This window comes from Acinonyx jubatus, chromosome E2 (genome assembly GCF_027475565.1).
Source record: "Acinonyx jubatus isolate Ajub_Pintada_27869175 chromosome E2, VMU_Ajub_asm_v1.0, whole genome shotgun sequence".
NCBI classification, from domain to species: domain Eukaryota; kingdom Metazoa; phylum Chordata; class Mammalia; order Carnivora; family Felidae; genus Acinonyx; species Acinonyx jubatus.
The window spans coordinates 52615569-52628306 of NC_069396.1; the positions used below are offsets into that span (position 1 = coordinate 52615569).

Genomic DNA, 12738 nt, shown 5'->3' on the forward strand with positions numbered 1-12738 from the left:
AGCTTGATGCGGGGCTTGAACCCATGAGTCCTGAGATCATGACCTGAACTGAAGTCGGACGCTCAGCCGACTGAGCCACCCAGGTGCCCTACTGTGTGCACATATTCTCCAGAACAGATCACATACTTGGTCACAAATCAGCCCTCAACAGGTACAAAAAGATAAAGATCATACCATGCACATTTTCAGATTATAACACTATGAAACTTGAAGTCAAACGAGAAAAAAGTTGGAAAGTCATGTCATGACAAAGCCATGTCAAATACATGGGGGTTAAAAAACACCCCACTAAAGAATGAATGGGTTAACCAGGAGATAAAGAAGAAATAAAAAAATACATGGAAGCCAATGACATAACAGTCCAAACTCTTTGGGATGCAGCAAAGGCAGTCCTAAGAGGAAAGTATATTGCAATTCAGGCCTATCTCAAGAAGCAAGAAAGGTCCCAAATAAACAGCCTAACCTTATACCTAAAGGAGCTAGAAAAGGAACAGCAAATAAAGCCTAAAACCAGCAGAAAAAGGAAAATAATAAAGATGAGCAGAGAAATAAACAATATAGAAACAAACAAAAAACCAGTAGAACAGATCAACAAAACTAAGAGCTGGTTTATTTTTAAAAATGTAAATTAATCTACGGGTGCCTGGGTGGCTCAGTTGGTTAAGCATCCGACTCTTGATTTTGGCTTAGGATGTGATCTGAAGGTTTGTGGGATCAAGCCCCACATCAGGCTCTGTGCTGACAGCACAGGGCCTGCTTGGGATTTTCTCTCTCCTCTCTCTCTGTACCTCCCCTACTCTATCTCTCTCAAAATAAATAATTTTTTAAAATATTAGTCTAAAATCTCGTATTATTGCAATTTATGTTTGTAACTCCACATTTGGTTTTCTATATAAATTAAGATACTAGTGCATTGAGATGAATTATTAGTGTTTTGGGGCACACAATATATAAAGATGTATTCTGTGACATCATCAACCAAAAAGAGTGGTGATGGAGCTATAAACAGGCAGTTTTTGTATGTTATTGAAGTTAAGCTGGTAGGAATTCAAATTAGAATGTTATAACTTCAGGATGTTATATGTAAATACCATGGTATCCATAAAGAAAATAGCTATAAAATATACAGAAAATGAAATGAGAAAGGAATTTTAACATTTCACTACAAAAAATAATAATAATAATTAAACACCAAAGAAGACAGGAAGAAGGAAATAAGCATGAGGGCAAGGGGAGCTCTAAGGTACATAGAAAACAAATAGCAAAATGATAGCATTAAATCTCCCCTTATCAGTAATTACTTTAAATGTAAATGGGTTAAATTATCTAATCAAAAGGCATATTTTCAGAATGCATAAAAACACATCCAATTATATTATGTCTACAAGAAACTCATTTTAGATCCAAAGACACAAATAGATTGAAAGAATGGAAAAAGATATGCCATAAAATATAGCAGCCAAAAGAGAGCAGGGGTGGCTATACTAATATCAGAAAAAACAGACTTTAAATGGAAAAATTTTACAAGAGACAAAGGAAGACATTATATATTAATAAAAGGTTCAATACAGCAAGAATATGTAACAATTATAAGTATTTGCACACCTAATTACAGACCATAAATATAGATAGAACTAAAAGAAGAAATAGTTCTACAATAACAACTGGAGACTTCCATACCCCACTCTCAATAATGGACAGGATTACCATCTGGAAACAGAGATCTTAACACAATAAACCAACTAGATCTAACAAACACAAACAGAATACTACCTACAACAGCATATATATTCTTCTCAAGAGCAGGCGGAACATTTTCCAGTGTAGATCATATGTTAGGCCACAAATTAAGTTTCAACAGATTTTAAGAGACAGTTATATAAAGTGTCTTTTCTGACCACAAAGGGATGAAGTTAGACATCAATAACAAAAGTAAAACTGGAAAATACACAAAATTGTGGAAATTAAAAAACATACTCTTAAACAATGAGTGGATCAAAGAAGAAATCACAAGGAAAACTATAAAATACTTAGAAGTGAATAAAAATGAAAGCACAACATACCAAAAGTTATGGCATACAATGAAAGCAGTATGAAGGAGGATATTTATAGTTGTAAATGCCCACATTAACAAACAAGATCTCAAATCAACAACCTAACTTTACAACTTAAAGAACTACAAAAGAAGAACAAATTAAACCCAAAGCTTGCAGAAAGAAGGAAATACTAAAGATCAGACCAGAGATAAATGAAATAGAGAATAGAAAAGTAGAGAAAATCAATGAAACTGAAGGTTGGTTCTTTGAAAAGATCAACAAAATTGACAAACCTTTAGCTAGATGGATTAAGGAAAACAAGCGAGAAGATTCAAATTACTAAAATCAGAAATTAAAGTGGGGACACAACTTATTCTATGGAAATCCTATTTATGGAAATAAAAAGGATTATGAGAGTATCATGAAAAATTACATACCAACAAACTATATAACCTAGGTGAAATGGACAAATTCCTGGAAACACAAAACCACCAAAACGTATTCACAAAGAAACAGAAAATCTGACTAGATGTAACTAGTAAGAAGACTGAATCACTAATAAAAAATCTTTCAAGGAGCACCTGGGTGGCTCAGTTGGTTGAGCATGTTGAGCATCCGACTCTTGATTTCAGCTCAGGTCATGATCCCAGAGTTGTGGGATCAAGCCCCAAATAGGGATTCATGTTGAGTGTGGAGCTTCTCTCTCTCTCTCTCTCTCTCTCTCTCTCTCTCTCTCTCTCTCTCTTTCTGCCCCTCTCCCCCGTTTGCACATACTCTCCCCCTGTCTCTCTAAAAAAACAAAACAAAAAAAAGTCTTTCAAAAAAAAATCTTACAACAACAAGCCCTGGACCTGATGGTTTCACTGATGAAATATATCAAACATTTATTTTTTAATTTTTTAATTTAATTTATTTTTTTAGAGAGAGAGAGTGAGAGCATGAGGAGAGAGAGAGAGAGAGAGAGAGAGAGAATCTTAAGCAGGTCCCACACCCAGTGTGGAGCCCAACACTCGATTTCATGACTCTGAGATCATGACCTGAGCCAAAATCAAGAGTGCAATGTTTAACTGACTGAGTCACCCAGGCACCCCAATAAACCAAACATTTAAAGAAAAACTAGTATTTATCCTTCTCAGTTTTCCCAAAAACTGAAGAGAAGGAAATAATTTCTAACTCATTTTATGAGGTCAACATTATCATGATACCAAACCCAAACAAAAATATTACAAGAAAAGAAAACTACAGACCAATATCCCTGATTAATATAGACACAAAAGCCTTCAATAAAATATGAGCAAACTGAACTCAGCAGCATGTTGAAAGGATAATACACCATGACAAGGAGAGATTTATTCCTGGAACACAATGATGATTCAACACTAACAGAATGAAAGCTAAAAATCATGATCATCTCAATAGATGCATAAAAAGAATTTAACAAAATTCAACATTATTTCATAAAATATTCAACAAACTAGTAACAGAAGGAAACTACCTCAACATAATAAAAGTCATATATGAAAAACCTGCAGTAAACATTACTGGTGAAAGACTGAAGGCTTTCCTACTAAGATCAGGAACATGGCAAGGATGCTCACTTTCACCATTCTATTCTATTCATTCTTTTTACCATTCTACTCACCACAGTACTGAAAGTTCTGGCCAGAGCACTTAGGCAAGAAGAAGTAAAAGGCATCCAGGGGAAAGGGTTCAGGGTTTGAAACATGGCAGACGATGTGGACCATCAACAAACTACCAGCACTTGTAGAAGAGCCCTGGATCTCATCAGGCTTGGCCTTGATGAGTGAATTTATATGAAAATGAGAAACAACAGAGAGTTTCAAGGAAGACTACATGTTTATGATCAGGATGTAAATACAATGTTGAGAGATGTGGAAGAAACTGTGATTACCGTAGAAATTGATGAGGAAACATACAAAGATATGTGTGTGTGTATGTATATACACAAAATGGAATATTCTGATGCTCTTTGTCCCAGGAGATGTTGTACTAGTTGCCCTCCATTAAGAATTGGCTGAAACAGGGGTGCTCAATAAATAGGTTAAGCGGGTGACTTCGGCTCAGGTGATGATCTCACAGTTTGTGGGTTCAAGCCCCGCATCGGGGTTTGGTCTGACAGCTCAGAGCCTGGAGCCTGCTTCAGATTGTGTCTCCCTCTCTCTGCCCCTCCCCACTCTCACTCTGTCTCTCAAAAATAAATAATAAACATAAAGTTTTTTTAAAAAGAATTGGCTGAAACAAAGAATTTATCACGTATGGAATATGGAAGACTTTGTACAATTGCCTCTTTAAATGTAGAAGACATTCAAAAGAGAAACCTGTGTAAATTTTGATATTAAGAAATGACCAAGGATCCTTCCACTCCTGAAATGAGTTGATTTGCAGATAACTCAAAAATTCTTACACTAAAGTGCATTCAATTTTTTTCCAACCCTTTCAATAAATGTGATCACCCAAAAATAAATAAATAAATAATTTAAAAAGCCATCCAAATTGTAAGGGAAGTAGTAACGTTATCTCTGTTCATAGATGGTATGATATTTTATGTTCAAAATCTAATGATTTTATTAAAAAAACTTTAATAAATGAACTCAGCAAAGTAGCAGGATACAAAGTCAACACTCAAAAATCAGTTGCATTTCTGTATACAGACAGCTAATAATCTGAAAAGGAAATTATGAAAACAATTCTATTTACTATAGCATCAAAAAGAATAAAATATTTAGAAATTAACACAATAGGAAGTGAAACACTTATCCAATGAAAACTATAAAATATTGCTGAATGAAATTAAAGAAGACATAAATAAAGAGAAACATCTCATATTCATGAACTGGAAGACAATGTTTTTAAGATGTTAATACTATCCAAAGTAATCTACAGATTTAAGGCAGTCCCTATCAAAATCCCAGTGACTTTTTAAAAATAGAAATTTTAATTTCCATCCTAAAATTCCTATGGAATCTCAAGGGATCTTGAACAGCCAAACAATCTTAAAAAGGAAGAACAAAGAGGCATCTGCATGATCTTGCGGTTTGTGAGTTCGAGCCCTACATCAAGCTCTGTGCTGACAGCTCAGAGCCTGGAGTCTGCTTTGGATCCTGTGTCTCCCTCTCTCTCTGCCCCTCCCCTGCTCATGCTTTGTCTCTCTCTCTCATAAATAAAAATAAAGATAATTTAATTTAATTTTTAAAAAAAGAAGAAAAAAGATGAAGGACTCATACTTTCTGATTTCAAAACTTAGTACACAAAGCTACAGTAATCAAAACACTGTGGTACTGGCATAAAGACAGACATATAAACCAATAAAATAGAATGGAGAGCTCTTTGCATACACGGTCAAATGATTTTTGACAATGGCACCAAGACCATCTGATAGGAAAAGAATAGTCTTTCCAACAAATGGTGCTGGGAAAACTGGATATCTGCGTGCAAAATAATGAAGTTGGACCCTTATCTAATACCACATATGAAAATTAATTCAAAAAGGATCAAAGACCTAAATATAAGACCTCAAGCTGTAAAACTATTAGAAAAAAACATAGAGAAAAATCTTCATGACATTGGATTTGGCAATGATTTCTTGGATATGACACCAAAGGCACAGGCAACAAAAAAACATATAAATAAGTTAGATATCATGAAAAAATGTTCCAATTCACTTATCAAAAGATAATGCCAACAGAGTCAAAATGAAACCCATAGAATAAAAGAAAATACTTGTGAAATCATATATCTGATGTGGGATTCATATCCAGAATATATAGAGAATTCTACAATCTGATTCAAAAATGGGCAAAGGACTATGATGAGACACTATCTCACGCTCGTTAATATGTCTAGTGTACAAAAAAGAAAAGAAAAAAAGGAAAAAAAAGAAAAGAACAAGTATTGGTGGGGATGTGGAGAAATTGGAACCCCTATGCTCTGTTGGTGGCTGAAAAATGGTACAGCTGCTGTGCAGAAAACAGTACGGCAATTCCTCAGAAAATTAAAAACACAGTTACTATATGATTTAGCATTTATACTTCTGGTTATATACTCAAAATAACTGAAAGCAGGGTCTCAAAGATATTTTTCTACACCCATGTTCACAGCAGCATTATTCACAATAGCTACAATATGTAAGCCATCCAAGTGTCCACTGAGGGATAAATGGATAAGCAAAATGCAGTATATCAACGTAATGGGATATTACACAGCCTTAAAAAGTTAGGAAATTCTGACATATGCTACAACATGGATGAACCTTGAGGATTATACTAAGTGAAATAAGCCAGTCACAAAAAGACAAAGACTGCATGATTCTACTTATATAACGTACTTAGAATAATCAAAATCATGGAGACAAACACTAGTAGAATGGTAATTGCTAGGGACTGTGGAGGGTGGAATAATAGGGATTTATTGTGTAATGTACACAGTTTCAGTTTTACAGGATGAAGGAAATATGGAGGCAGATGGTAGTGATGGTTGTAAAAACTATTAATGTATTTAATACCACTTTAAACTGGTTAAGATGGTTTAAGTTTTATATGTATTTTCCCACACTAAGAAAATTGGAAAAAATGGAATACAAAATGGTATAGCCACAAAGAGTCACAGTTTCTTAAAAAAGTTAAACATATGCTTTCCATATAACCCAGCAGTACCACTCCTAGGTATTTTCCCAAGAAGTTTTGTTCACAAAAACCTGTATGCCAATGTTTATAGCTACTTTATTCATGATCGCCCAAACTGGAAAAACCCACATGTCTTTCAATTACTGAATAAAAGATAAACGGTACATTCATGAAATGCAATATTAGCAGTAAAAAAAGAACAGGGAATATTGATACAATGAACAACATCCATGAATTTCATACATATTATGCAAAATGAAAGAAACCAGACTCAAAAGGCTACATACAGCATGACTGCATTTAAATGACATTCTGGGACACCCGGCTGGCTCAGTCAGTAGGGCTATGACACTTGATCTCAAGGTTGTGAGTTCGAGCCTTGTGTTGGGTGTAGAGATTACTTTAAAAAATAATAAAATAAGAATATTAAAAAATTAGTTTCTCCAAGAAATCTGTGGGATTAATTCCCCGTCTCCATTTGACAGATAAGAAAGCTAAGACGAAGGAGAGAAAGTGACGCTAAAGGTCATGGAACTACCTAAGGGTTTGATATAATAAACAAACACACACAGATTTCTTTGTCTCTAAGTGCTATATTCTTCTTACCAGGTCAAGAAGCTGCTCAAGACAGAGACTGCAACAACACTCTACCAGTCACTGGGTCTGGGATTAGTCTTGCTGCCCTGGACACCTATACCAGTGACAGGACATGTGGACATTTCCATATTAGAGGTCTACAAACCCTACCACCCAGAGTCCTAAAACATGTTTTGTCTTAATTTGCCTGCCTAGGCTCTAGGTCCACCTGCCCTGCTCCCTAGGTGGGAACACAGGTGGATTTGTAGGTTTGGGGATGCGAAAATTGATAGAGACAATGATGAGTTCAATTTAGGAAACAATGAGTGTGAGGGCTTGTGGGCACCAACTTCTAGCTGAGAAACATCAAGAGCATCAGACCACATGACAGGAAAATATGTAAATGTAAGATCTGAGAAGCTAAGTAAAAACCCTATAATCCTGAATTTGAATTGAAAAAATAAGTATGAATTTATGATGTATTTAACCTTAGAAGACTACTTCCTAGCTCTATCTATTGAAAAGACCTAGAAACAATGAGCAATGCGGTAGCAACGAACACCCCTAGCACAAAATTGTGATCTCTAAATACCACTTCCCATCAAAAGGAACTAAGTATCCTTAGAAAAATAGCAGATTTCAGAGCTGGGTATGAAATGTACAAATTAATCCTAGACCAGAAGGTCATACCAGAAATCAAAGAAATTATTATATACTTCTGTGGTCTTGTCAAAAGGACGCAGGAGTCAAACTGAAGATGCTTCCATGTGCCAAAAATGAGATGATTTGAGCATCAATAAGAATAGTTGCAAGGGTGCCTGGGTGGCTCAGTCGGTTAAGTTGCCGACTTCAGCTCAGGTCATGATCTCATGGTTCACGGATTTGAGCCCCACATTGAGTTCTGTACTGACAGCTCAGAGCCTGGAGCCTGCTTTGGCTTCTGTGTCTCCCTCTTTCTCTCTGCCCCTCCCCTGCTCATGCTCTGTCTCTGTCTCTGTCTCTCTCTCAAAAATAAATTTAAAAAAAATTTAAAAATTAAAAAAGAATAGGGGCGCCTGGGTGGCTCAGTCGGTTGAGCGTCCAACTTTGGCTCAGGTCATGATCTCACAGTCTGTGAGTTTGAGCCCCGCATCGGGTTCTGTGCTGACAGCTCAGACCCTGAAGCCTGCTTTGGATTCTGTTGTCTCCCTCTTTCTCTGCCCCTCCCCCACTCATGCTCGCTCTCTCTCTCTCTCTCTCTCTCTGTTAAAAATAAACATTAAAAAACATTTAAAAATTAAAAAAGAATAGCTGCAATGGATGGAAATACATCAAATATATGTAAATCTATGAGTCCGGAGAGATGCTAAAAAGAAAAAACTCAATGACCATTTTTGCAGAGTATTAGGCAATAAATTCATTTTTTAAGCTGGCAAATGAGAGGAAAGAATCAAAGTTTATTCTGCTTTCCTCATACAAACTGTATGCCAGGGCAACAAATGTTTGGTAAAGGGAAGTTTCTCTTTCTAGAAGTATTCCAGCTAAAAAAAAAAAAAAAGGAATGATAAAGCTGGAATACCACCATTTCATAATCTCTAATGAATATGTGTATCTAGACAATGACTATTCATGGCTGCTCACATGACAAAAAGAGAGAACATCCAGAGAGTTTTTGCCTCCTGACAGAAGCATATGAAACCATTCATGAAGTATTCTTGACAGAATACTGACCCTAAAACGAATCAACCTCTTGCCCTAACTACCAATTCATAAGAAAGCCAGGGAACAGAGAACATATTAAATGACACCACAGGGAGGGAAGCAGCAAATTCCAGATGGTTAGAAACTACAGGACAAATAACCCAGTTTCATCACTAAATATATTGCAGAGGGGGGAAAAGAGGGCAGGAGATCTATAGATTAAAAGATTCTTTTTTTATGAATATAATTTATTGTCAAATTGGCTTACATACAACACCCAATGCTCATTCCAACCAGTGTCCTCCTCAATGCCCGTAACCATTTTCCCCTCTCCCCCACACTCCCAAACACCCTCAGTTTTTTCTCTGTATTTAAGAGTCTCTTTGGCACAAAATCAGATTAACCACTGGAATATATACATAACCAACAAAATAGATAAAGTTTAAAAGGTTCAGATTTGTTTTAAGTGATAAAAAGCTAAATAGAAATAAAAAGTAGATAGTAATATACAAGAAGGTATATTACTTAACAGTATAGACTTAACAGTCACTAGTCACATGTAGCTCACAAGCACTTGAAATGTAGCTGGTGTGACTAAGAAAGTGACTTTTTAACTAATTTAAATATAATTTAAAAACTTCTACTTGATTCAGTTACTAGAGAACTTTTTAAGTATGTTTAGAACAACCTGGATATGTGAATCTACTTTTTCACATGTGGATTTTAGGAAATTTAAATACAGATCAAATATTTTCTGGTAAAAATTTAGTGTTCAAATTGAGATGTGCTTATTAGTTTTAAATACACACTGGATTTTGAAGACTTAGTAGAATATAAAATGTCTCAATTTTTATATTGGTCACATGTTCAAATGATGTTTTGGCAATCTTGGGTTAAATAAAACTATTTTATTAAAATTTAAAATTTATTAAAATTTAAAAAGAAAGAGTCTCTTCTGGTTTGCCTCCCTCTCTCAAAAGATTCTTTAAAAAAAAAAAAAGTTTATTTAGGGGCACCTGGGTGGCTCAGTCGGTTGAGTGTCCGACTTCGGCTCAGGTCATGATCTCAGTTCGTGAGTTTGAGCCCTGCATCAGGCTCTGTGCTGACAGCTCAGAGCCTGGAGCCTGCTTCAGATTCTGTGTCTCCCTCTCTCTCTGCTCCTCCCCTGTTCACACGCTGTGTCTCTCTCAAAAATAAACAAAGATTTAAAAAAAATTTTTTTTAAGTTTATTTATTGAGCAGGGAGGGGCAGAGAGAGAGTAGGAGAGAATCCCAAACAGGCTCTGTACTGTCAGCGTGCCACCTGACATGGGGCTCAGTCCCACGAACTGTGAGATCATGACCTGAGCCAAAATCAAGAGTCTGATTCTTAACCAACTGAGCCACCAAGTACCCCAAAAGATTCTTCATGGATACAGCAACAAATTACAACATACGGATTTTACTTGGATGATGATTCAAACAATCTAAAAAAGTTCTGAGACAGTCTCTCAAATAGTGAAACAGAGTTGGGACACGATCAAGCAATTCCACTCCTAAGTATCTGCCAAGAGAAAGAAAAACATATGTTCCCCCCCCCCCAAAATTGTACATGAATATTCATCACAGCATTATTCATAATAGCCCCAAAGTGGAAACAACCTCAAATGTCCATCAACTGGATAAATAAAATGTAGTATATCAATACAATGGAATATTCGGCGACAAAAAGAAATAAAATACTGATAATATGCTATACAGGGATGAAACTTGAATATTATGCTCTGTGCAGGCCAGTCACAAAGGACTACATGTATTGTATGATCTCATTTATATGAAATGTCCAGAATAAGCAACTCTGTTGAAACAAAAGTAGATTAGTGGTTGTCTAAGGTTGAGGTTGGAGGCTGAAGCATTTGGGGTGACAGCAAAAGGGAGGGGGGTTTCTTTTGGGGGTAATGAAATGTACTAAAATAGACTGTGGTGATGGGTACACAACCCTGCCATACTTTACAAGCCACTGAATTGTACATTTTAAATGTGTGAATTGTATGGTAGGTGAATTACATCTCAACAAAGCTGTTAAGGGGCACCTGGCTGGCTCAGTCAGTAGAGTATGTGACTCTTCATCTCCCGGTCATAAGCTGAGCCCCACCTTGGATGTAGAAATTACGTAAAAAAAAAAAAAAAAAAAAAAAAAAGGTTAAGAAGAAAGCTGTTAAAAAGGATAAAGCTACCAGAAAAAAAAAATATATATATGTATATATATGTATATATGTGTATATATATGTATATATATGCATATATGCATATATATGTGTATGTGCATATGTATATGCATATATACATATGCATATATATGCATATGTATATATATACATATACATGTATATACATATATATATGAGACAACCAGGAAAATCTAACTACTGACTGGATATTTGATGGTATTAAAAAGTACTGTTATTTATTTTATGTGTGATAATAGTTTTGTCAGGTGTTTGTGGGGATTTTTTAAATGTTTATTTTTTATTTTTGAGAGAAAGCAGGGGAAGGGCAGAGAGAGGGGGAGAGAGGTTCGGAAGCGAGCTCCCCACAGACAGCAGAAAGCCCTATATGGGGCTCGAACTCACAAACCAGGAGATCAGGACCTGAGCTGAAGTAAGACGCTCAACTGACAGATGCCCCTTGTCAGGTTTTGTTTTTTAAAGGGTTCTTATGTTTTACAGATATGTATGGACATACCTACAGATGAAATGATAAATTTGGGATCTGCTTCAAAATAATGGGGAGGCTTTCAGTGGGAGGAGGGAAGTTGAAACCAGACTGGTCGCCAGTTGGTCACGAGATGGGTGATGAGTACAAAGGAATTCATTAAGTTATTCTTTTACATATGTTTGAACATTTCCGAAATAGAAGGGCCAGAAGCCACAGCAAGAATCTGTATCAGGCTACCCTGACTCACCGTGTAAACCCCTCTTTCTTCTGGGTCTCCTGATGAAAATTAAGGATGACAATAGCTGTGTCTCATACCATTCTCATATAAGGTACCGTACCAAGGGACGGGGCTCCATTTTTGTCTAATGAGGCCGGAGATTCCCAAGAGCAGTGCTAAAAAAACTGCTCATCACACGCAAGGGTGCTACAAAACTCGACTTTCGACAGTAGGATCCCTAGAGCTATCTAGTAGAGAGGAGTCTATGATAGAAATTGGTCTATCTCTAATCAGGAGCCCCTACAGCAGTGTGAGATATTCGCATTGCAAACCACCTTGCAGTTAGGTACCAAAGGACATTCAACAAGTAGCTGGAGAATATAAAAATTGAGAATGGGAAGAGACACCCCAAGATCCTCATTCCACTCCTATGCGTTTATCCGGTAGGCCCCTACTTTTCAATCCCCTCCCCCACGCAGGTTCCATTCCCAAAGCTGAGAACTGGATGGGGAGGCAGAAGGGAGGATGAACACCTGCGTTCCCAAAAGGAAGGCGGTTTAAAACTCAAGACTATTTGATCATGAGAAGACGACTGCCTCCGCTGATTTTCGCCTTACCCAACTCAATAGCACCAAGCTTCCAGCAGACAGATCGTTTGGATGGGGGTGGGGGGTGTGGCGAAGGAAAGTGAGGGGCGGGGCTACAAGGTACAGGAGCCAACGGGTGATGACCCCCATGTTCCAAGCTTGACCAGCAAGAAACACCGGAGGTCCAGAGACTTCCGGGACCACACCTCTTCCTGTTTACCAGGCCCACCCCTCGAGTCCCACCCGCCAATGGTTGGGATGTCTGCTTTTTCTTCCTTAATCACGGAAAGTTAGGTAGAGGC

At 36.8% G+C, this 12738-nt stretch overlaps 1 protein-coding gene and 1 pseudogene across 4 annotated transcripts in view; one reads left to right on the plus strand and one right to left on the minus strand.

Annotated features, from left to right (window-relative positions):
- The window catches only part of LOC106988669 (orphan sodium- and chloride-dependent neurotransmitter transporter NTT5-like), a 33607-nt gene that overhangs the window by 20735 nt on the left and 134 nt on the right, over positions 1 to 12738 (minus strand). Inside the window, exon 1 of one of the 4 annotated variants that reach the window (XM_015087134.3) lies at positions 12467 to 12595. The exons of 1 other annotated variant lie outside the window; for it this stretch is intronic. The gene's annotated coding sequence lies outside the window, so the exon portion shown is untranslated. Of the gene's footprint in view, positions 1 to 11879; positions 12015 to 12466; positions 12596 to 12738 lie in introns of those variants that run through there. 2 more of the 4 variants (XM_027038066.2, XM_027038065.2) reach the window with 2 other exon arrangements.
- LOC106988709 (U6 snRNA-associated Sm-like protein LSm3) lies at positions 3553 to 4075 on the plus strand (annotated as a pseudogene).